This window comes from Saccopteryx bilineata, chromosome 10 (genome assembly GCF_036850765.1).
Source record: "Saccopteryx bilineata isolate mSacBil1 chromosome 10, mSacBil1_pri_phased_curated, whole genome shotgun sequence".
Taxonomy (NCBI): domain Eukaryota; kingdom Metazoa; phylum Chordata; class Mammalia; order Chiroptera; family Emballonuridae; genus Saccopteryx; species Saccopteryx bilineata.
In genome coordinates, this window is record NC_089499.1 from 23,516,377 (window position 1) to 23,539,091 (window position 22,715).

Below are 22,715 nucleotides of genomic sequence, written 5' to 3' on the forward strand. Positions count from 1 at the left end.
ATCTACTGATAATCGGTTAAGAGAACTGGTTAATAGGTATAAAGCCAGGGGATTGTGGAAGGGATCCAGTAAATGGTAATATCCTTCCTTCCAAGAAAACCCTTAAATTCCACCAACTCTTATTATTTGGTCAATTCTTTGACATGTACTTCAGTCTTGGTATGGCTAAAAAACTGATTTTCTTATTATAAACTTGTATAAATTTGAAGACTTTTTTTTGTCCTTTTTCTCTTCCATCAATTATCACTTTGTCATCAGCTTTTCCTCATAGTTACTCTTCCTTCTTCCTTGAAATCTTACTCTCTGTAGTCTTTCTAAATTTCCCACCCAAAATTAGATTTAGGATCTAAAATATACAAAGTTTCCTCACAAAGACATTGCATAGTAAGCTCCTTAAAGACAAAACTCCTCTTTTTTTCCATGGTTCTTCCTTCCTTCTCTACTGCCTGAGGTTTCACACAGAGGAAGTTCTCAGTAGGTTTCTGTTAAACTAATTTAAATTAATAAACATGGACCACAGTAAAAGAACTGTTTCACGATTCTTGAATGATTTTTTACCTTCACAAACGTATCAGCATGATGTCAGATTTATTTAAAACACTAAACTTTTATCTCTCTCATATTTATTTCAAAGCACCAAGTTAAGACAGATGTCCCAGTACTCCTGTGGACACTGGATGCCTCCGGGAGTTCCAGGAACTCTGTCCAACATCCAGGATGAAAACAGTGACAGCAACCCTCAGTTTATAAAATAAAAGCACACCTAAGGCTTGGCCAGAATTTTCACAATTGCCAAAAGGCTGCTCACTTATTTCCAAAGAGTATCTGGAAAATCAACAAATTATTATTTTTTAAACTTCTAGGTTCTTTCTACCCATCAAGCCAATTTTAGTGTCTGGTTATAGATTTCTTATACCATATATATTTTATTACCTATTGTTTAACTCTTTTCTGTAGTCATCAGTAATAAATTCTACTCTTTTCTGATAGATAACACTATGTTGAAGTTTGTTTTGGTAAATTATGATAAAAGGGAATACACTGAGTCACTCAGGAAGAAAAACACATCAATAAGACACAGAAGAGGAAATATTCCTTTTAGGAGGACTGAATAAGGAACACGAAAAGAGAGCCAAAGATGGTGACAAATAGTTCAGTGTGTGTGATTTTTAATCACAGCCAAGTGATGTTTGATTTAAAAGTGAAATACTCAGGTCAGTCGGTCTTCCAAATCCCAGTTGGCCGTGGATTGGAAATGGAGCCAGCAGCACTCTGCTCTGGGCAGCTCAGATCCCCACAGGCGTCCCCAAACTGCGGCCCCTGAGGCCATTTATCCGGCCCCCCACCGCACTTCCGGAAGGGGCATCTCTTTCATTGGTGGTCAGTGAGAGGAGCACTGTATGTGGCAGCCCTTCAACGGTCTGAGGGACAGTGAACTGGCTCCCTGTGTAAAAAGTTTGGGGACCCCTGCTTGGGTGTTAGTCAGGACCCAGTCCCCAGAAGCAGACGCTCTACCGTCATCACCATGAATCCCTTGATGTCTCGAGTACACCAGCTTCTGGTTGTGGTTTCACTCCTGGCAACCTACACTCACGCCTTCATTGCAGGAGGACCCTCAAGGTGCTGTGCCCTATGTTGTTTAATCCACTGCTTTTCAAAGTATGATCCATAGACCAAGAGATTCAGTGTTACCTGAGGACTTGCTGGAAAGGCAAATGTTTGGGCACTGCCCCAGACTTACTGAATCACAAACTCTAGGGGCAGCGCTCAACCATCTGCATTTTAATAAGCCCTCTACTTGATCCTGACACAGGCTCAATTTGAGCTCACTGACCACAATTGGAAAGCCAAGTGACTGGGAACGTATATTTTTGGGAAGAGGCAGCCCTTTGCCAACGCCGATAAAGGTGGGAATATCAACCCAGCAGATGCCTCACCCCAGGTGGGGATAAATCAGAGATGAAACCTAAAACTGTCTTTGGAAGTGCCCTGGAGAACTGAACTGACAATAGTAAAACCCTCAACAGTGCTAAGGAAACGTTTTTCCCAAAATTCCGGAAAAGTGGCAATAGGCCAATCTAACTGCTGAAGTGTGGACAAGAATGAGTGAGTCAGGATATGAAAAGTGAAGAAAATATTTCAGCCCAAACTATGAGCTAAAATGTGGAAATGAGGAACAGAGAAAGGCCATGCATCATTTGGTGCTCACGTGATGTTAAGTTGAAACTGAAGATAGGCAGGTGATGAACTTAAGGAAGAAATGGAGAAGTTCTAAACATAAGAAGACTTCTATACAGTGTGGGCTTTATTGTATTGATGATGGATATCTGCTGATGAGTTTTAAGCATGAGAGTGACATGCTCAGAGGTACAGAGAAAGATCCTTCTGGCTGAATTAAGAGGGGTAGTTCTATCAGCAGGGAAACAAAGTCCAAGACTATAGTGATTGTCTAAGCAAGACATAACAAGGGCCTGAATTAGCAGTGGTTTTCAACCTTTTTATACTTGGGGACAGGTAAAAATAGGAGAATTAGTCCGGGCACCATTAAGGCAGAAATCACCGTGAACATAAGTGAATTTGACCAAGATCATTGGGTCTATAATTTTGATACAACATCAGGGTGGTTAACTCTCTTGCAGACTGGCACAGAATTTCTGGTGAACTGGTCCACACACCAGTGGTTGAAAAACACTGAACAAAAGGAGAATACGGACCCAAGAAATAGTTAGGATGTAAAACTGTCAACACTTTGAGCCAGGGGTCCCCAAACTTTTTACACAGGGGGCCAGTTCACTGTCCCTCAGGCTGTTGGAGGGCCGCCACATACAGTACTCCTCTCACTGACCACCAATGAAAGAGGTACCCCTTCCGGAAGTGTGGCAGGGGCCGGATAAATGGCCTCAGGGGGCAACATGCGGCCTGCGGGCCATAGTTTGGGGACCTCTGCTTGAGCAAATGTAGCCTTGAATGACAAGGAGGAACCAGCCAAGGACAAATCCAGGTTTTCTGGCCTGTGATACAATAAATTTAAGTATCACAATTATTTCCCTTTTACTAGTTCAAAGTGAGGATTAAAACAGGCATGCTAAGAATTGCTCCCCTGCCTTAGGAAACCCACATACAACTAATATGGTAAACCAACAGTCAATAGAAAACTTTATCAGGATTAAAAGGCACAGGCAGCATTGATTAGAACTGATACGAAATTGCCACTGATGTGGAGGGGCTAGGGTCTCCGGGATATAGAGGAAATTAAGGGCTAAATGGGGACCCCTAAAGGGAATATAGGTGCAGAAACTATTTATTAATCAGTACTAATGAAATTCAATATTTCAACAACTGGCCTGCTTGCACCATGCATATCAGATGAATATCAGCCCCAGCAAACAAGAATGTTTTTCTCATATTAAATCTCCAAATCTCAGAATGCAGAGTACGGAAGGAGTCTAAAAACAGTGATAAATTAAGTTAAATTAAATCAACAAAACACCAGGCACAATCAATAAGCCCTTTCAGTTAAACACAATTTAGTTATGATTACTTTAAATGGAAAGTTTATGAAAATTTTTAGCCATCTCTTGATTAATAAAACTCTAAGTCTGGAGAAAATTAGACATGGAGACAGGCAAAAGTTTACTAAAAGAACAAACAGTAAAATGAAGATGTATGTGTGTGTGTTATATAACGGAAACAAAAAACATAATCAATGTGAGCTATCAACAACTCAAACTACAGAATGAATTCCATCAAATTACTATTTGGACAGAAGCAAACACAACACCTGACTCTGGTACATAAATATTCCCGTCAAATGCGCCCCTTTTCTCAAAGGCAGCACATGATTTATTAATCAGTACAGACTATTTATTATTCAGGCGCAGCTATATATTAATCAGTACTAATGCATTTTGATATTTCAACAATGGGTCTGCTGGTACCAGGCATATCAGATGAATATCCATCCTAGCAAACAAGCATATTTTCCTTGGATTAAAATCTCTTGACCAAGCCAAAAGATATTTGCAAAATGGGATATTTGCAAGCCCGCAGAAACGGCTTGAAAGAGGTTTTTCCTGGTGTCTTTGTGTCTGGAAGGCCTAAAGTACAACTCAATCTAGTCCCCTCCTCTTGATGCACCAGGAGGAAAAGTGATGAGACGGCAGAGTCAGCACAAGAACTCGGTGCCCCTTGTGCCCAAGGGTTCAGTCTGTTGATTCTTAGAAAGACTCCCCCTGAGTGTCAGATGCACATGCTCACATCTCTCCTTTCCCTCTGCTCCATTTGACTTCAGCTCCTCGGTATCCAAAAAGAGAGAAAGGCCAGTTTTAGGCTTTCACAAAAATGACAAAGATGTCAATGGCTTTCATCTTTTCATAATCCATGAAAAGACTGTCTGCTAGAGAAGCAGGCTGAATTGGTAAGAGCAAGAGGCAGTGGTGGGAACCAAGAGATATCCCCACCACCAAAGGAGCTTACACTACACTCGCTCCAAGAAATTTATAATTACAGACTCAAACCCCAGTTTGAAAAAAGCAGAGCACAGTGTTACACACACACACACACACACAAATGCACGCACACGCACGCGCATGTTTATGTCACGTTTATCTATCTAAAGACATGGACAGAGAGCAATCAGCATGGGCAATGTGTTAGCTATAGAAGAGTTGAGGAGCTGGATGGTAGAGAGATTGCAGAGGAGGGAGGAGGGTCTGGGATTGCCAGGGTATAATGGAAACTGGAGGAAGTTTAGGGCTCAATGGCAGCCTCTTGAGGGAACATAGTGTCAGAAACTATTAATCAGGATTAATACATTTCAATATTTCAACAACTGATCTGCTAGCACCATGCATATCAGATGAATATCAGTCCCAGCAAAACAAGAATGTCTTTCTTGTATTAAACTCTCTAAATCCTAGACTGTAGAGTCCAAGTAGGTCATGGAAAAGAGTGTAAGGACAGTAATGAATTAAATTGACCATAACGATCTAGAGAACAAGAATGATAGGGCAGGCTAGCATTAATAGATAGAAGAAATAATTATCTAACTCAAGAGCAAGCTAGAGGAGGAGGGACTCTCACTAAAAAAATCTGAGATTCATATCTCTTTAACGGTGAGGTTAATGGTGAGTTTTCTGGAGCTGATAAGTAAATGCTGGGGTGATATGTTAAGGACAATGGCATTTCTCAGAAGAGCGTCAGAATCCCCAGGTAATTACTCGAAGTTTTTGAGGGATCACAGAGATCAGAACCTATAATGCGGAGAACACTCTCTCCTTTCCAGATCTATCTGCACTTTCCTGACATTGCAGGCTTTGAAAGATAAAGAAATGTCAGACACCAACTTTGGGCTTTGGGCTTTAGCTGGAGGCATCTAAGAAAATTAGAAAATATGGTATAAGAAATTGATGGCAGCTGCATCAACCAAGTTCCAACTCTAATGACTTGCACAGATTTAACATGAGCAGGACATGGGTGACCACTGCCATAAATGTGGCAGTGTTAGTTTGCAAATAGATGTCTATGACAGAAGTATTCATGATAGCAAAGAATTGGGGGCATAAGTGTTTTATTCTACAAAGTTGGTCAAACTACAACACATCTACTCAAAGTGATGTTACACAGCTATTAAAAGGATGTTTATGGCCCTGGCTGCTGGCCCAGTGTACGGATGTCCTAGGTTAGATTCCCGGTCAGGGCACACAGGATAAATGACCATCTGCTTCCCTGTCCCCTCTTCTTCTCTCTCTCTTCCCTTCCCACAGCCAGTGGCTCGATTGGTTTAAATATGGCCCCAGGCTCTGATAATAGCTCTATTGGAATGCATCAGCCTCAGGTGCTAAAAATAGCTTGGTACTTGAGCACCCACCCCAAATGAGGTTGCTAGGGGGATCCCGGTCAGGGTGCATGTGGGAGTCTGCCTCACTATCTCCCCTCCTCACCTAAAAAAAATGATGTTTACAACATTTTTATCATAATGTTTATTTTTTTTCAATGTAGTAGGAAGGGAAGATATATAATTAGTGTACAGTATGCTTATAGCTGACCACAACAAAATATATAAAGACAGAAAAATCACCAAAATATTAATAGCATTTGGGTGTGGGATTGAGATTTTCGTGGCATTTCTTTATCCTCCTAGTTATTAGTATTTTTCCAATTTATTTCAATAAGTGAATTGAACAAAATAATGTGCTTTGGATAAACAGAGGGTATTTATACTACTTATAGAATTCTGTAGATAGTACATGTGGTCGTCAGATACAAATTACCCTTTTGGTTTCAAATTAAAGCCATACCACTTTTCATTTTCTTCACAAGACCTTCCCCTAAACAAAGGCCAATGCAATGTTAGTGTGTGTGTGTGTGTGTGTGTGTGTGTGCATGTGTGTGCAGTAAGGGGATTGCAGTTAAGGATGTACACAAGGCCAATGCAATGTTAGTGTGTGTGTGTGTGTGTGTGTGCGTGTGTGTGTGTGTGTGCATGTGTGTGCAGTAAGGGGATTGCAGTTAAGGATGTACACAAGGCCAATGCAATGTTAGTGTGTGTGTGTGTGTGTGTGCGTGTGTGTGTGTGTGCATGTGTGTGCAGTAAGGGGATTGCAGTTAAGGATGCACACACCTTTGGGGTCCAGAATTGCATGGACTTGTTTAAAAGACACCCATAATCCACTCAGGGTGTTTTTAATATTGTTCAAGTACTTAAAAATAATATTGGAGCTATTAAGATCACACATGGATGAACAGTAGGCCAAAGATGAAACTATCTTAAAATTAACTCTTATGAATTTTTATTTTTTTCAAGAAATATACAATATGTCACACACTATGACAGCATAATCCCCATCACCACCCCCAGAGGTTGGTATGCTTATCATCTCCATTTTATGGATGAGAAAACAAAGTTTGACACACTGAAAGACAGGTGACCCACTGAAGGTCATATGGCTAAGAAATGAAAAAAGCAGCATCTGAACTGAGTACTCTCAACTTCTACATCTCTGACCACTATTCCATAATGTCTGCATTTTTAAGCACGAGAAGTACACACCTAGGCCTGGGCCAGGTGGCTCAGTGGATGATAAAGTGTTGACCTGGCGTGTCAGAGGTCGCAGGTTTGACCGCCAGGCAGGGCACATATAAGAAGCAATCAATGAGTACACAAATCAATGGAACAACTAAGTGAAACAAGGAATTGGTACTTCTCTCTCTCAAAATCAATGGAAAAATTATATATATATGAAAACAAAAGAAACATACACCGAGATACCTCAGAAGTCAATAGACCTCAGGGACTATCCTTCTCCATCAATGTTTGTTTTAGAACAAAGCAGAGAAGGTTAGTGATGTGCTGGATGACACAGACACATGTTAACTATTAGAGCCTCTTACTCTGACCACAACAAAATCTAAATGAACCCTATCTGAGAAGCCACAGTTAAAGAAAAGCAATGGTGCAATCGACGTGCTCCTTTTATTAAATAGTCTTGAGTGTTACCTATTTGCATGCATAAAATTCATTCTATCTTCTGTTTTAAATTTGCTCATTCAATTAAGACAGCTAACTGTATCTAACGCTTAACATTTACTCGGAAAGACTTATCATTATCATTCGCCTAAAAGGAAACAAATTCAGTTCTGGCTAAATGCAATGAAATAGAATAAAGTTCTGTTTTCAAATTTACTTGCTTTACCACCGTGGCTTTCTGACAAAGAGAAAAGAAAATCTTTAATTATTCCTTTTTCATTAAATAATCAGGAGGCACCTTCCACACATATATCCAGAAGCCAGAAATAAAAGGAAAACCCTCCTAGTTTCCGTAGGATGATGTGGCAGCATGTGCGCATGCGCAGATGATGACGTTAACACCGTGTATACAGCGGAGCAGCCCACAGCCATGCAAGTCGAGATGTGGACGGTACAGAGGAAAGTTCAGTGTGTTCTGTGGCTCACTAAATTCGAATCCGTGACCAAAGTGCAACGTGAATATTGGCGCATTTATAATGAAGCACCACCACACAGGAATAACATTACTCGGTGGGATAAGCAGTTGAAGGAAACCAGCAGTTTGGTGGAGAAACCCCGTTCTGGTAGGCCATCAGTCAGTGACGAGTCTGTAGAGGCTATACGGGATAGCTACCTGAGGAGCCCTAAAAAATCTGTGTGTGAGCCCACATTGAACTGCACTGAATAGGTATGAAACTGGGAGAGTTTTCCTTTTATTTGGTGCAGATTTCCCATTTCTATCGTCTTTTGTTGCTTTCCTGTGACCAGTCAAAAGTGCACCATGACTTTACAGACACACTGTCGTTCCCTATTCTCACTTGCCCTGAATTCCTGGGGTAAGGACATAGCAATACAATGATGAGGGGAGCCCTGTATTATCTCTCACTAAAATTCAGAGGGAGAAAAGTGTGTTCAGCTGGAACATTAAGAGTCTAAGAAAAGCGAGGGTTTTTTTTTTTTTTTCCAGGATGAGAAATATGCTGGAATGAGACAAGGCAACAAGAAAAATCATGGGCTAAATCTAAGTGTAAAATTCAGGTGGTGAAATTGATTTCATGATGAAACACCTTTCCAAATGAAGAGCTAAATGCAAGAGGCACTGGAGAATGATTTCATTTCAGATGGGCTAACGCCTGAGAGAAGAATCTACAGGGAATAATAATGCAGAAAATGGGAATGAATGAAAGCAGCTGATGGGCCTTCCAGAGGTTTGTAGCTTCTACAGAACATTCTGTTTTCAGAAAACTTAAAGAAAACAAACCCAAAAGGTGTTGTTGTTGTTGTTTTTTTGTAACTTTCCCAGCAAAGCAAGCTCTTCCTGAGGAAGCAGCAAAAAATATAGAAATATAAACTAAAAAGAAACATACTTTGGCCATTTACACAAGACTATTTAAAATACCCCGATGATAGTCAAATGCTTCCGTCTAATCCTAAAATCTGTCTGCACAGTTGTATGTAATGTATAAATTTCCCATGCATTATCCTATTGTGACTTCCCAACAATTCCAAGAGGTAGCCAGGGCGTCCTCAGGCTCATTCCATAAGTGAGGGAACCGAGACAGAGAGACTAGAGTACTTATTAAAGGACAAATGTAAATCGTGGTATCTGATCTTAAACTCACACGTCCTCGCCTCATGTGAATCCAGGAAAAGCATGGTAAGAGATGACGCTCAGCAGCCAGCATGCCCAGATCCAAAATCTGCTCTCTGCTGATTTGGGCAGTGTAAGAAATGAACTTTCCCATGACTCAGTTTCTTTATCTATAAAGTGGAGACAATAGTAGTGCCTACTTCATTCGATCAAGGATATAAATGAGTGACTATTTGCAAAGTGCTTGACGCTTCATAAGCACCACCTGCTGCTATTAGCAACATACACACAGATACTTGGTTCCACCTACCCTTTTAAATGTCAATATTTTTTGAAGTGATGTTTCCCATATTTATACTTATATATATACTAAAACGCTAATGTGCTGAGCAAAATCATTAGCAAGTTAGCATCTGACACCAACCCAGAATCTTAATTATCTGTGGCTCCTGATACACCCCTGCTCTGACCAGCCAACCATCCCTTCTGTCAGATCATTGATTACAGTCATGCCCCTCCCATTGCTCAGATGGCATGAGATCTGTTATCTTCCTGTTTATTGTCACCGTAGATGCAATCTTAGAATTGGAGCTGCCTGAATTATGCAAACTCACAATGACCCAGAGGAGGCACTTTGTAAAATACTGTTGATTGAAAACACAGAAAAGATCCCTCTTTCCTCCTGATTGCAAACGTTTATCCATTTCCACCAGTGCAGCCTGGTCTGCACTCCTTGTCACATAGACCATGTCATCCGAAAATGTTTTGCATAAAGATGAGGCCTTGGTGAGAGTGGGCCCGCCTCACCCACTCTGCCTTCTTCTCAAAGTGTGGTCACTGGACCAGGACCAGCAGGTCCTGGGGACCCTGTGAGAAATACCAAGTCCCAGGCCCCACTTCAGACCTACTGTATCAGCAAGTTCACTGCAGATAGATCCCAGGTTCCTGTACACACAAAAGATTGAGAAGCGCCTGACCTGTGGTGGTTCAGTGGATAAAGCGTCGACCTGGAAATGCTGAGGTCGCCGGTTCAAAACCCTGGGCTTGCCTGGTCAAGGCACATATGGGAGTTGATGCTTCCAGCTCCTCCCCCTTCTCTCTCTCTCTCTCTCTCTCTCTGTCTCTCCCTCTCCTCTCTAAAATGAATAAATAAAAAATTGAAAAAAAACTAAAAAAAAAAAAAGATTGAGAAGCACAGGCTACCTCTCTGCAGGGGGTTGTTTGGAATTTCTCTTTTATGGGAAGGTCCATTCAAAGAGTAACACTCTGCTAATTGTTCCGTGGCTGGGGACAATCAAGATCAGCCTACATCGGACAGGCCAGAACTCTGATCACTTCAGCAACCATTGTAGAACGAAAGGCTGCCAGTCTCTTCCTGATTTTTCTCTAATGCCTCTTGTTATTTACTTATTAAAGCTTGAAATAGCAGATGCGGCCTCACCTGCCATCACCCAGAAAAATACAAGAATGAGTCATCCCACTCCATAATTAGAAGAGCAGGCTTGCCTGTTGATTCATAGCTGGATGAGCCCAGAAATGAATGAAAAGCCGGGCCACACAATCATCCATCTGCAAAGCTGGGCTCAGAAGGCAGCCTCAAAGGTAATAAGCACTTTGGCTGGAATAAAAAAGTTTCAAGGGACTCCAAAAGGTAAAAAAATAAAGGGCAGGGGGTGGAAAAAAATAATCACTCTAACTCTGGAACTGCTCAAGGCATGGAAGAAAGTCTGAGTCTGTTTAAATGACTAACACACCATCCATTCGTGGAAGTGACTTAGTAGATAAGAGAGTTGTAACGCGATCACTCCGAATAAGCCCTACTCTCAAAGGGAGAGGTGGGAGTTGCAGGAGCTTCAGCTTATGTCCCAGAGGGGTTAGTCACTGACCATTATTGCACCAGCCCCCTGGTCACTTTGTCTTTGGCAAGAAAGTATATTTTTAAATTGAATATAATTCAGTAAGCATCAATAGGGCAGCAATTACATCCCCAGCATGGTGGGGGTTTCAACAACGGGGGTGATTCAGGCTGTTCTCTCAGGAATTTGCAGTCACTCATGGTGTGTGTTAAGAGTGAGTCTCTATTACAGTGTTGTGAACAAAAATTATTATTATTATTATTATTTTAATTTTTTTGTATTTTTCTGAAGCTGGAAACGGGGAGAGACAGTCAGACACACTCCCACATGCGCCCGACTGGGATCCACCCGGCACGCCCACCAGGGGGCGATGCTCTGCCCCTCCGGGGCATCGCCATGTCGCGACCAGAGCCATCCCCAGCGCCCAGGCCATCTTTGCTCCAATGGAGCCTTTGGCTGCGGGAGGGGAAGAGAGAGACAGAGAGGAAGGAGAGGGGGAGGGGTGGAGAAGCAGATGGGCGCTTCTCCTGTGTGCCCTGGCCGGAATCGAACCCAAGACTTCTGCATACCAGGCTGACGCTCTACCACTGAGCCAACTGGCCAGGGCAAAAATTATTTTTACACACAAATATTTTACTTCAGTTTTTGAGGTGGGGAGAGAGCAAACCTGGGACTTTGGGGGTTTAGAAAGCATGCTCTATCTAGGCAACAAATCCTTAAGCAGCAGGCCCAATGATAATTAAAAAACAACAGTTGTAATATCTCTTTGATATTTAATGGTTTTCATACACTTACACATGGACTACTGATTTATATTATATACACTCTGGCTCTCTATAAAGAAGATAAGGGAAGCATTTTTCCTCCTGACTTCACAGAAAATGCTTTGCAGCTCCGAGAACTGAATGAGTAAGCCGTGCTAACATAGCCATGAAAGGGCAGGAGAAAAGAATTGGAGCTTGAATTCTGTATCCCCATCCAGGTCTTTGTCTACTCTCCCATGCTAAGTCCTAGGTTGCTTGCCAAGAATGTCTTACTCTAATTTTGACCTTAAATTACCCTGTAAGGTAGAAGGCAGCAGGGACGAGTGATTCTGACTTTCAGATGAGAAACTTGAGTACTCTCTAAAATCTATTTCCTAATCTTCTTGGATACACCGGCATAACTATAATGGCCTTCCTTGCAATTGGATGAAGCCATGTGACTTAATTCTGGCCAATGGAATGAGAGTGCAAGAGATGTATGCCTCTGGTGCAAGAGATGTATGCCTCTGCTAAGGCTTGGTCCATAAAAGGATCACATGCACAGTCCTCTAAGCCTACTCCCCTTCTGGCTAACCGGAATAGAGACATCAGCGACATCCTTAGAAGTCATGTATTGATGGAAGCAGAGCCACAACCAGCCTAGGTCCCTGAGTGACTGGATGGACTAAAGTCACCTTCTCCTTCCACCTTTCCACCAATTTCAAATTGCCTTGCCCAATCGTGTGATTAAGAAATAAACTTTTGTTGTGTTGAGTCATGACATGTTTGGATCCATTTGTTTTAGCACTTAGATGATCTTGGCTGTGATCCACCACCAGCCCTACATGCCAGCTCCTTTGAGCAGCAGCAATAGCCACGTACCCCTTGCTCTGCTTCATAGACTATCAAATGCATCCCTGGCAGTGATTCTTTAACACGCTCATAAATCATTGCATCAAAAGAACCCAGGGAGATGAGCAACTAGGCACAGCCATTCAGAGGCAGGTGTGGAGAAGTAGATGAGATCAGGCTTTGGGAACGAATCTCAGTTTGAAGTCCAACGCTATCATTAATTAGCTGGGCAAAGCCTGGCTGGTCCCTTAGCCTCTCAGAGTCTCGGTTTCCTAATCGGTAAAGTGGTGATAATAAGCAGCAATAATGTGATGGTGAATTTTAAGCCATGTTACATAAAGGATACTTGGTAACCTATAGGCATTACTAATATATGTAGCATGTGCCCCGCTGACCTTCTCTGTCACCACAGCACAGCTTGAATTGTAACTGCAGGGAATGTGGGTGGTTAATAGTGGAGTAGAGACATGAGCTCTTCTCCATCTGGAATTCTATTATACAGGACACAACTACAGAAGACAGTGAAGACGGAAAGATGAAGGTAGGTGCTATTGATGCAAGAACTGAGTGAGTGAAATGAACAGCAGCATCGCTGTCACCAGCCCAACTGGATTTGACTAAAACGCTAGGTCCACCTGCCAAGTAAGATCTACTGATCAGCAAAGTGCCTATGTCACACAATCATAGAAGGCTCTAGATTGGATTTTACCAACAGTCTACATAAACCAAGCAGCATGTAACTCAAGATATAGACATCATTATGCTTTGAAGAGGCTTTAAGAGAAGTCCAGGGGGTACTTCCTGGGAGCTGCATTTTTTTATTAGCTGGTTACTGGCTTTAGGATAAGGTCATAATGTTTGCTCTATGACTGCAGGGTTATTTTTTTCATTACTGCCATTGCTTAGTAATTTAAAACTTGACTTTGGAAGCTTCCCATTTACTATAGTGCTTTGTGAACATAACAGAGACAGACAAACAGACACGTAGATACCACAGGGCTTCTATTGCTTCAAACGTACTCAAACCACTGTTAAAATAAAATGTCCCCATATGAAACCATAGCCATGCAGTACACTGTTTTCAAATTCCACAACATTCCAAATTCTCATGTTACTCGATAGTGCACTTTAAAAATGGCAATCTCTAAGTTCAAGTATGTGCGGTGACATTCTACATTGCCAGTTACATTCATTCACATGGAGAGCAGGTACGTCCTTCCTGGGGTTATCAAACCATCAAGAGCTGCCTTTTCCGCAGGCAGAATAAAAGGGGATGATTAGATCTGAAAGCACCTTCAAAGGTCCGCTGTTGTGATTTTTACCGTGTCTCTCAGCCATGTCCCTTGCCGGTACTTTAGCATTAAAGCTGACACGTGGTGGACTGTGACTCCATCGTCTGGGGTAATGCTAATAAAATGCTCATCACCCCCCCCCCACACACACACACACACATACAACATAGATCCAGCAAGGACCGCTGGTGCGTCAGCTGCTGAGCTATCATCTGATTCCTTTCCCTCTTCACCATCCGCGGTTGCCACCCTGCTCAGTGCTAGTCTGCCTCCAACAACACTGACACATCCTCCCTTTCCGCAAAGAGACTGGGCCTCAAACTCAGAATCTTCGGCAGGCGAAAGTACCTAACGAGAAACAACTCAGTTTTATTTTTGTAGCAGTATTTCCTAAGACTGAACTTCTATTTGTGAAAAGTGATACGAGTTTTTCATTGAGGGTGTTTTAGAGAGTATTCGATAGAGGGATAGATAAGCAGATAGAGATATATGTCCTTTAAAGATATATTTAAGTGACAATAAATAGGAAAAAAAATGTTAGGAAATTGTACACACACACAAAAAGATATGAAGATATAAATTAATAACAAAAGTCAGAAAATGTCATTTTAAAGCAACAGTAGCCTCCTAATGCGATACAGGTTTATTGTTTCTGCTTTCTTCTAGGCACTGGATACACACTGGTGCTCTATTCGTTAAAAATAAAACAAATACACAAAACACCCTCTCTCCAATGGCTACGTTTGCCTGTGAGACTGAAAAGCAGTTCCCATCTGCCTGGCATCTGCCCCTTCCAGCGCACTCTGATTCTCCTGATAGTCTCTCGCTATCCCTCTATTCCTCCAGGCGACAGCTCAAAAGGATTTTGTGCTGTGTCACCACACACTTTCTTATCTGTGCTTTGGCTTCTGTTGTCCCTCTGCCTAGAACACCCTCCTTGCTCTGCGCCAAGGAGGCCGGCCTTTGCTATTCCTCCCGTCTCTGAAGTGCTCCTAAAGCGTATCCGCATCGCTCTGCGGCTTTAATTATATCTCACTTTATTTTACAGCGGTGTGTCAAAACCTCCTGGGGGATTTTTTTAAAAAATGACTGATGCCCTACCCCCCAGCCTTAGAAACTCTGCTTTAACGTGTGGAGAGGATAGCCTGGGCCTGGGAGGATTTCAGAAGCTCTGCAGGAGTTGCTAGTGTGCAGCAGAGTCTGGGAAACATTGCTACAGTTATAGACACTTATGATCCTGTCCAGGCCCTGGCTGTAGACAGTCAGCTTTTTGTGTGTCCATCCACACAGCTGGAATGGCAGTGGGGAAACACTCAAAAATCCATTCCAGCATTCTGAACAGGTCTGGGTCTGGGCTTGCTATGGCCGACCTGGTCTTTTTCCACACATACCCACATCTCCGACGGATTTTCCGTCACGATGCTACCACATTGCTGCACAGATTATTAGAAACAGATCACCAGAAACAGGAAGGCATCACAATAAATTCAGCCAGGCTGCGGACGGCTTCTGCATCTAGGAAATGTATCATGCAGGCTATTTTAGGTTGTTACTTAGACACGAAAAGAAAACATAGTCATCTGGTGTCCCAAGGTATGGACACCATAAACTCCTCAATATCCACACGATACAATTCATGTCTTTTGAAACCAAATGCCGCCAATGAGATGAACCATTGTTTTCAATGTGGCATCTTTCAGTACGATTGGGGCTAATTCTTCCTGGCACACAGTTGGGTAGAGTCTGTTCTCAAAAAACGAACAAGAGTGAGTTTAAATGGGTAACATTATAGGTCAGAGTCGAATCTAACACCTGACCCCTGAGTGGTAATCAGAGAAGCGATTTAAGGGTCTAAGACAACCAGCATGATCAAGGGTTCTCCAAATCCTGCTTGCCTTCAGGTTTTCTGTTATTTAAGGACACTGTCAGCTTTGTTTTCTGTGAGCCCTTCCTCCTGACAGTCGCAGATTTTGTTTTATTCTCCCCCTCTCTCTGCCTCCCAGAGGCTTAAATCGGTGAGAAATGACATGTCAGTTTCTCTGAAAACATTATTAATGACAGACCGATTTCTGACCTCACATGTATAACCAAGCTCATCTTCGAGAATATTTCAAATCAGTCTTTCTGCCATCTTTGTTATTGTGCCTGTAGAGAAATGACAGAAACCGTAGATCTCATAGAGACACCAGCCGCTCGAACGCAAGTCAGCCAAACTCCGCACCAGAGAGATGGGTCATTTTCCTTGCACTAATTTCCACTGTCTTCACCTTCCCTCATTTTTCTCTCTTCTCACCTATGTCTCTTCCAATCTTTTCTTAAATCTTGTCTTGTAGGCGCTTTAATTCTCTCTTCCTAAGTCTATCCACTGATACAGCCTTTGGTTTTGGGGTGCCCTCTTCTCACCCCTAAACATGTATCTACCAGTGGACGCTGTCACACCTTCCCCTTCTCCTTGGCCGTGGAGGTGCCTTGCAGTGGTGGCAGTGACCATGACTCCTTCCAGAACAGATTCCAGCACATTCAAGATGCAGGCTTATGCCCTAGTAAAAAAACGTGCATGCATATGGACCAGAATTGAAAAGGCAGGAGCCCAGGAAAAAAAAAAATGGAAAAGATCTTATAGTACTGTAAAATTTAGAGAGATTCTTTGTTTACGTTCCTTAGTGTTGTTCTAATTTTGTTATGTTGTTATAAGTGTGTTTGTTGAGGTTTAAGCTTTTAAATAAAAAGTATGCCTGGCCGGTTGGCTCAGCGGTAGAGCGTCGGCCTGGCGTGCGGGGGACCCGGGTTCGATTCCTGGCCAGAGCACATAGGAGAAGCGCCCATTTGCTTCTCCACCCCCCCCTCCTTCCTCTCTGTCTCTCTCTTCCCCTCCTGCAGCCAAGGCTCCATTGGAGCAAAGATGGCCCTGGGCACTGGGGATGGCTCCTTGGCCTCTGCCCCAGGCGCTAGAGTGGCTCTGGTCGCGGCAGAGCGACGCCCCAGAGGGGCAGAGCATCACCCCCTGGTGGGCAGAGCATCGCCCCTGGTGGGCGTGCCGGGTGGATCCCGGTCAGGCGCATGCGGGAGTCTGTCTGACTGTCTCTCCCTGTTTCCAGCTTCAGAAAAATACAAAAAAAAAAAAAAGTATGCACTTTAAAAAAATTTTTGTCTTAAAGTCTCTAAAACCTCTATGAGTGGTTTTGAAAAAGTGGGTTTGTAAGTGAGTGATTCCAAGGGTGAGACAACATAATGACTACCTTTGCAGAGGTATGCTTAGGACATGGACACATGAAATGGCTTGTCTTCTTTTTTGCACAATTGGCTCTTTGGACTAAAGGATTCCTGCATACCCACCCCCAGATGGCCTTTATTCCTGCAGAATTTTAGCTGACCCTGTTCTCCTCAGCTGCTGAAGTCCTGCGTTTCGTTCCCCGGCTCCTCCGTGCTAACTGCATTTGCTGCTCTGTTCTGCCCCACTTCACAGCTGTGCGGTGACACCCAACATGTCTCAGCAGCAGATGCTGGTAGGAGCAGGTGTCAACGCAGCAGAGGCTGCGAGAAAGGGAGAGGATCCCATGAAGGTGGGGCACTCTGCCTCGCAGGCCCCGGCTGTCCTTCCTTCCCAGGCTTGGGGACAGGACAGGCCTAGATGATCACATGCGTGTTGTCGTTTTTCTCATCTCTGAAATGGCCTTTTTGACAATCCATTGAGATAATATACATTAAAGGGCCTAACTACAGTAAACTCTCTCTACAGGGTCACTTTTACTACACTGCTACCTTCTGAGTTAGGTTTGCAGGCTGAACCAATAGGTAAGGAAGTTGGGGAAATTTTCCAACTATATCTGAAGAGAACCATATTCTTTGAGATAGGCAAAAAGGTACTTCTGTAACACTTTTGCTGGTGTGCTTACCTGGGCTCCAGAGAGAAGAAAATAAGTGGAAGGTGTCTGCGGGATATATTATGACACTTCTCTCATTCATTCATTCATTCATTCACCCAACAAGTATTTATTGAGCACTGATTCCATGTCCAACTACCATACAGATGTCCAGGATACAGCATCGATTAAGCAAATTTCCTGACCCCATGGAAGCTGAGACTAGCAGAGAAGACACATACTAACAAGTGAACACACACACACAAACGCAGACACACACGCTCATGTGTAATATGTCAGAAGGGATAAATGCTGTGCAGAAGAATGAAATGGGATAAGAATGACAGAGTGGGGCGGGTCGGGGGAGGGGTGTGATCACCTATCTCAGATGGTAGTTCAGAGAAAGTTTCTCTACTAAGGTGACGTTTACACTTGTGTGGAGCCTTGTCTAGAGACCTCAGAAATTGTTCTTCGGTAGAACAAGCATATCTTATACATCAGAATTCTTACTATATATGACTCCAGGAGTACGTACTGTTTAACACACCCCTTCTTTATCAGGAGAAATGATTTTCCATGATAACTGTCACCAAACAAAATCATATGCTTAGAAATATCCAAAAGTTAAGCACAAACAAAACCCACAACTGGTCCCAGAGAATGGCAAAATTAATGGAACTCAAGGTCTATGAATTTTTATAATCACTGTGCTCCACTGTTTGTTCCATATCTACTTCCTAACTGCAAGGTCACATGCACGAGTCCATGGGGCTGGGTCCACAAGTTGGCCCTGGAGAGAGAGAAGGAGCTGGCACCATCTGCCCTCCTTGTTGAGTGGCTATGCGTGCCAATCTGTACAACTGGGACTTCTCCACATTAACTTCCATGGAGAATACGGCATTTATTCAATAATAATATTAATAACAATAATGTGCTAATTTGGAGCTTATTTATATTATTAAAATTTAACAATAACAGAAATGCACATTTGGGGGAGGAAAAATAATTTTATGACGGATATTGTTTAGAAACGCTAGTATTTCATGATAAGCAGCAGAACAACTCTTAGCTGGTTTCATGATAGTTTGAAATTCCCTATGTGCCTATTTGTTGCCTGTGCCCAGGGATGCTGCTCCTCCTGCCCACCCTAGATATGCCACTTTGAGGGTAAGATGGGTGACCTCTCTCTGCTCATTTCCAGAGATAGCATGCTCCCACTTCCAAATACATTTCACATTCTCTCTCCTGGGCCTTCCAGACTCTGAACACAACTGCCCATACTCTGGGAGTGAAGTGATCTGACATGGTTTCTGAGGCTTAACAGAAAAGCTTCCTTGACCCATTAGTCAGGCAGAAAAAGTCAAGAACCGTATGATTCCACTCATATGTGGGATATAAAACCGAAAGCAATAAATGAACAAACAAGACAAACAAACAAACAAAAACTCACAGACACAGAGAACAGTATGGTGGTAACCAGAGAGGAAGGGAGTTTGGGGATAATAAAAGGTGATAGAAGGAAATTTGACTTTGGGTAGTAAACACACAAGGCAATATACAGACGATTCATCATAGAATTGTACTCTTGAAACCTATATAATTTTATTAACCAATGTCACCCTGATAAATTTAATTAAAAATAGGAAAAGAAAATGAGAGCCACCTAGATTTCCTGTTTATTAGAAAGAGATTTACCTCACTTTTGAGAATAACAGATACTTTCAGAATACTTATCCTGGGTAAGATGGCAAACTAGGCAGTGAGTAGAGATGTTATGACACATAGTCATGGGCCGTAAGACATTTAGTCTTGGACACAGCTTATAAAAGGCAGGAAAAAAAAATAGAATAAGTAAATTCAAGAGATAAAAGCTTACTTAAAAGGAATGATTACATTTGAGACAGGATAGCAAGAAGTTAGGAAGTAGTTTGAGGGAAATGGAGACAAATAGTTAAACAAGGCCGTGCAATTAACAGCCTGCTAATAAATCGCAAGATCTTATCTTCCCTGACCAAGGACACTTAGTAGCAGATGGTTTATACCTCTTCTCCTCAGCCAGAAAATAAATAGCTTAGATCACCCTAGTCAAGGAGATAGATAACAGAGACCCAGTTGATGCCATTAGGACCAGCAAAACCCCAGAATGGATGAAGTCAGGGAAATAAATTGCAAAAGCCGATTAGAGCCACACAAACTTAATATAAAAGTAAAGAAAAGAAGCTGATCAGAGAATAATCCCAAAGTCCCTATATATGCTCATTTTGATGCATAAGCATACTAAAAGACACACCTGGAAAGCTATTAAATATTCTCCCATGGAACCTCCCTAAAACTCCTGCCTTTAGATAAAAACCCTCAAGACAAAGAACCCAGAGCAGCTCTCCTTTGAGTATGCCTACGCCTATCCTTTCCTCAGGCATGTACTTCTGCATTCTTTCTCTTAAGCTCTAAGGGTCCTCACAAGACTTGCAACCAGGGGAGCAGTGGGCAGTGGCATCTCATCCCAGGCTAACCCCGTGAACCAAGGACTTTTCTTTTGTCTCTGTAATTTCTTTTCCTGAGTCCATGCAGCCCAGCGGTTCACTTCTTTAAACTGTGACTTCCTTTCTTGAGCCTAGGCTAACTACTGTAGCTGTGATTTTTCTTCTTCTATCTTAAACCTTTTCTTAGTTTCACTGTCCCCTTACTCATGTCATCAAATCTTTTCTTCACAAAGTCAAGAACTCACATATTCCAGAACATGCCAGGGTAGAACCACCTTGGCTCTGGTCCCTTTCTGGTGCTACTTTAATCAGAGGTGGTCAGTTGCTGCATTTGTACTTGAGTTAGGTATGAAAAGGATGCAATAGCACTGAATAAGTTCAAAGAAAAAGGAGGGAGAAAGTCTTCAGTAGAGATTATATCAGGGATATAGAGAATGTAGAGTATGTTCAAAGTCCATCAGAAGTGTGGATCATGTCCAGCATGAGCCCTGAGGTGCACCATGAAATATATTAGAAGAAGGAGATCAGAGTTGGTCTGAAATGCCAGGTCAAGGAATTCAACTTCATGGATACTGAGAGTCACCAAATGCATTAAGCAAGGAAGTAACCAACTCAAAGTGGTATTTTAGGAAAATGAACCTCGGGGTGATTAAAGGAAGCACGGTGGTAGAGGAAGAAGGTGAAGAACGAGCAAATGACAGAGTTCTGAACCCAGGAAATTCTCCTTTCCAACACAACGGGAACGTATGACCTTAGGTCAAACATCAAAAAATTAAAACTCAGAGTTCGAATTTATTACTTTTTTTTTAATTTGGGGAATATAGAGATAAGGGCCTGGGGAAATTGTCATATAAATGGCATCTAAGAAAATTCTCTTAATTTGTTGATTTGGTGTTCTGAACTAAAGATGAAATATTCTGAACCAAAGTTTCCCAAAAAAACAGTACAGAGAAGTCAAAGAGGCAAAAAGCATTCTCTTTGACTCTCAGAGAGCTCAAATGTTAGTTTCTTCACAAAACCCAGCGGAAGCTTTTCATCCTCCAAAACAAGCAAACAGAGGAAGAGTCACTTGTGTGATGTTTCAAGGAAATTCTGTGTGGTGGTTGGTCCTCTCTGGGGCAGGCTGGCCTTGAAGTAGACGGTGCTATATGCAAGCCTTGGACACCCTTAGGAATCTAAGATCGACCTTATATTTCTAATGGTTTTCTTAAAAACATAAGGAGTTTTAAAAAAAAAAAGTGTATTTAAATCCTCTGAATGAACTATATTTTAGGGTTGCACTTAATTTGTAATTTCTCTTGTGCTAATTCACCTCTCCTCTTTAAACAAGACTCCCTACAAGAAATCCTCAGTTCTTCAAAACAGAAAAATGCCCATTCTTATTTTTGTTACCCTAAGGGAGAAATGTACATTTACATTATATATTATCTTTATTATAGAGAAAGTGCTCATGTTAAGGTATAGTTCATATTACAAATAATTGGTGTTGCATCTGCTCATCCTTTAAGTCACTTGTTAAATATATAATTAAATTATACTGCTCACAAAAATTAGGGGATATTTTATCACTTCATATTCATTTGGAAATATCCCCTAGTTTCTGTGAGCAATATATTTTTGCATCAAAATCCTTGTGCTATATATGCTTATTTTTCCAGTAGATCTGAACATTCTTGTGAGGGTTTCTCTTGGGAGTCTAACAAAGAGACCCCGTGTCCTAGGTAGTGTGGGCAGGATTCCGGCAGTCCTCTGGGAAGGGGAGAGGAGAGGACAGATTGAATCTGCATGCTTCTTTTCTGACTCAGTTTACCAAAATTCTTATACTTCAAAAAAGAGGGAGAGGATACAAGGGAAGTAATTCTCCAAACATTTAAATTTTGTTTTCATTTTCTTAAACTAGAAATTTTCATTTCCACTGACCCTTAAATAATCCCTTCTAACTTCCTGGAGAAACAGACCCGGAAGGCGAGAAGGCACGGCGCCCTTGAGTACTGTTCTGCAAGATGGCGGCCAGGGAGGGGATTCATCCTCCAAAATCAACGCACTTCACTGCCTGATTCAGTTCCTATCAGGATGATTTTCTCACTTGTTAAAAAACAACAACAACACATCTTTCTAAACATCATGAATAATGGACTGAGATTTCTGAAATCTTCCCCTTCCTTTCCCTCTACAATTTAAATCAAGCTATTTGAAAGCCAACATACTACATCTTGATTGAAGACTGAAAATGTTATAAATAGTTAAGGTTGAAATTTATCCACAAAGGTAGGTAGATGGAAAAAAGAATCCCTCTCCTGTCCATGGGCAAGATGTCCCCAGCAACTCATTATCAGCACTACCCTCCTTTATCATAGAGCTGCTGTCTGGAAGGAACACAAGGAACATAAATGGGCCATGGCTGTGGCTGCGGCTCCACAGTGCCCGCCTCCAAGCTGAACCCTCTGTGTTTGTCCCCTGTCCCCACCACCCAAAGCAGGCCCGTGATGCATTTTCTTTAAGCCTAAACTGACACCGGGAAACTGTGT

General features: G+C 42.1%; 1 protein-coding gene across 4 annotated transcripts in view; it reads right to left on the reverse strand.

Moving 5' to 3' along the window:
- The window catches only part of LRRC3B (leucine rich repeat containing 3B), a 92,998-nt gene that overhangs the window by 43,725 nt on the left and 26,558 nt on the right, over window positions 1-22,715 (reverse strand). The window lies entirely within an intron of this gene.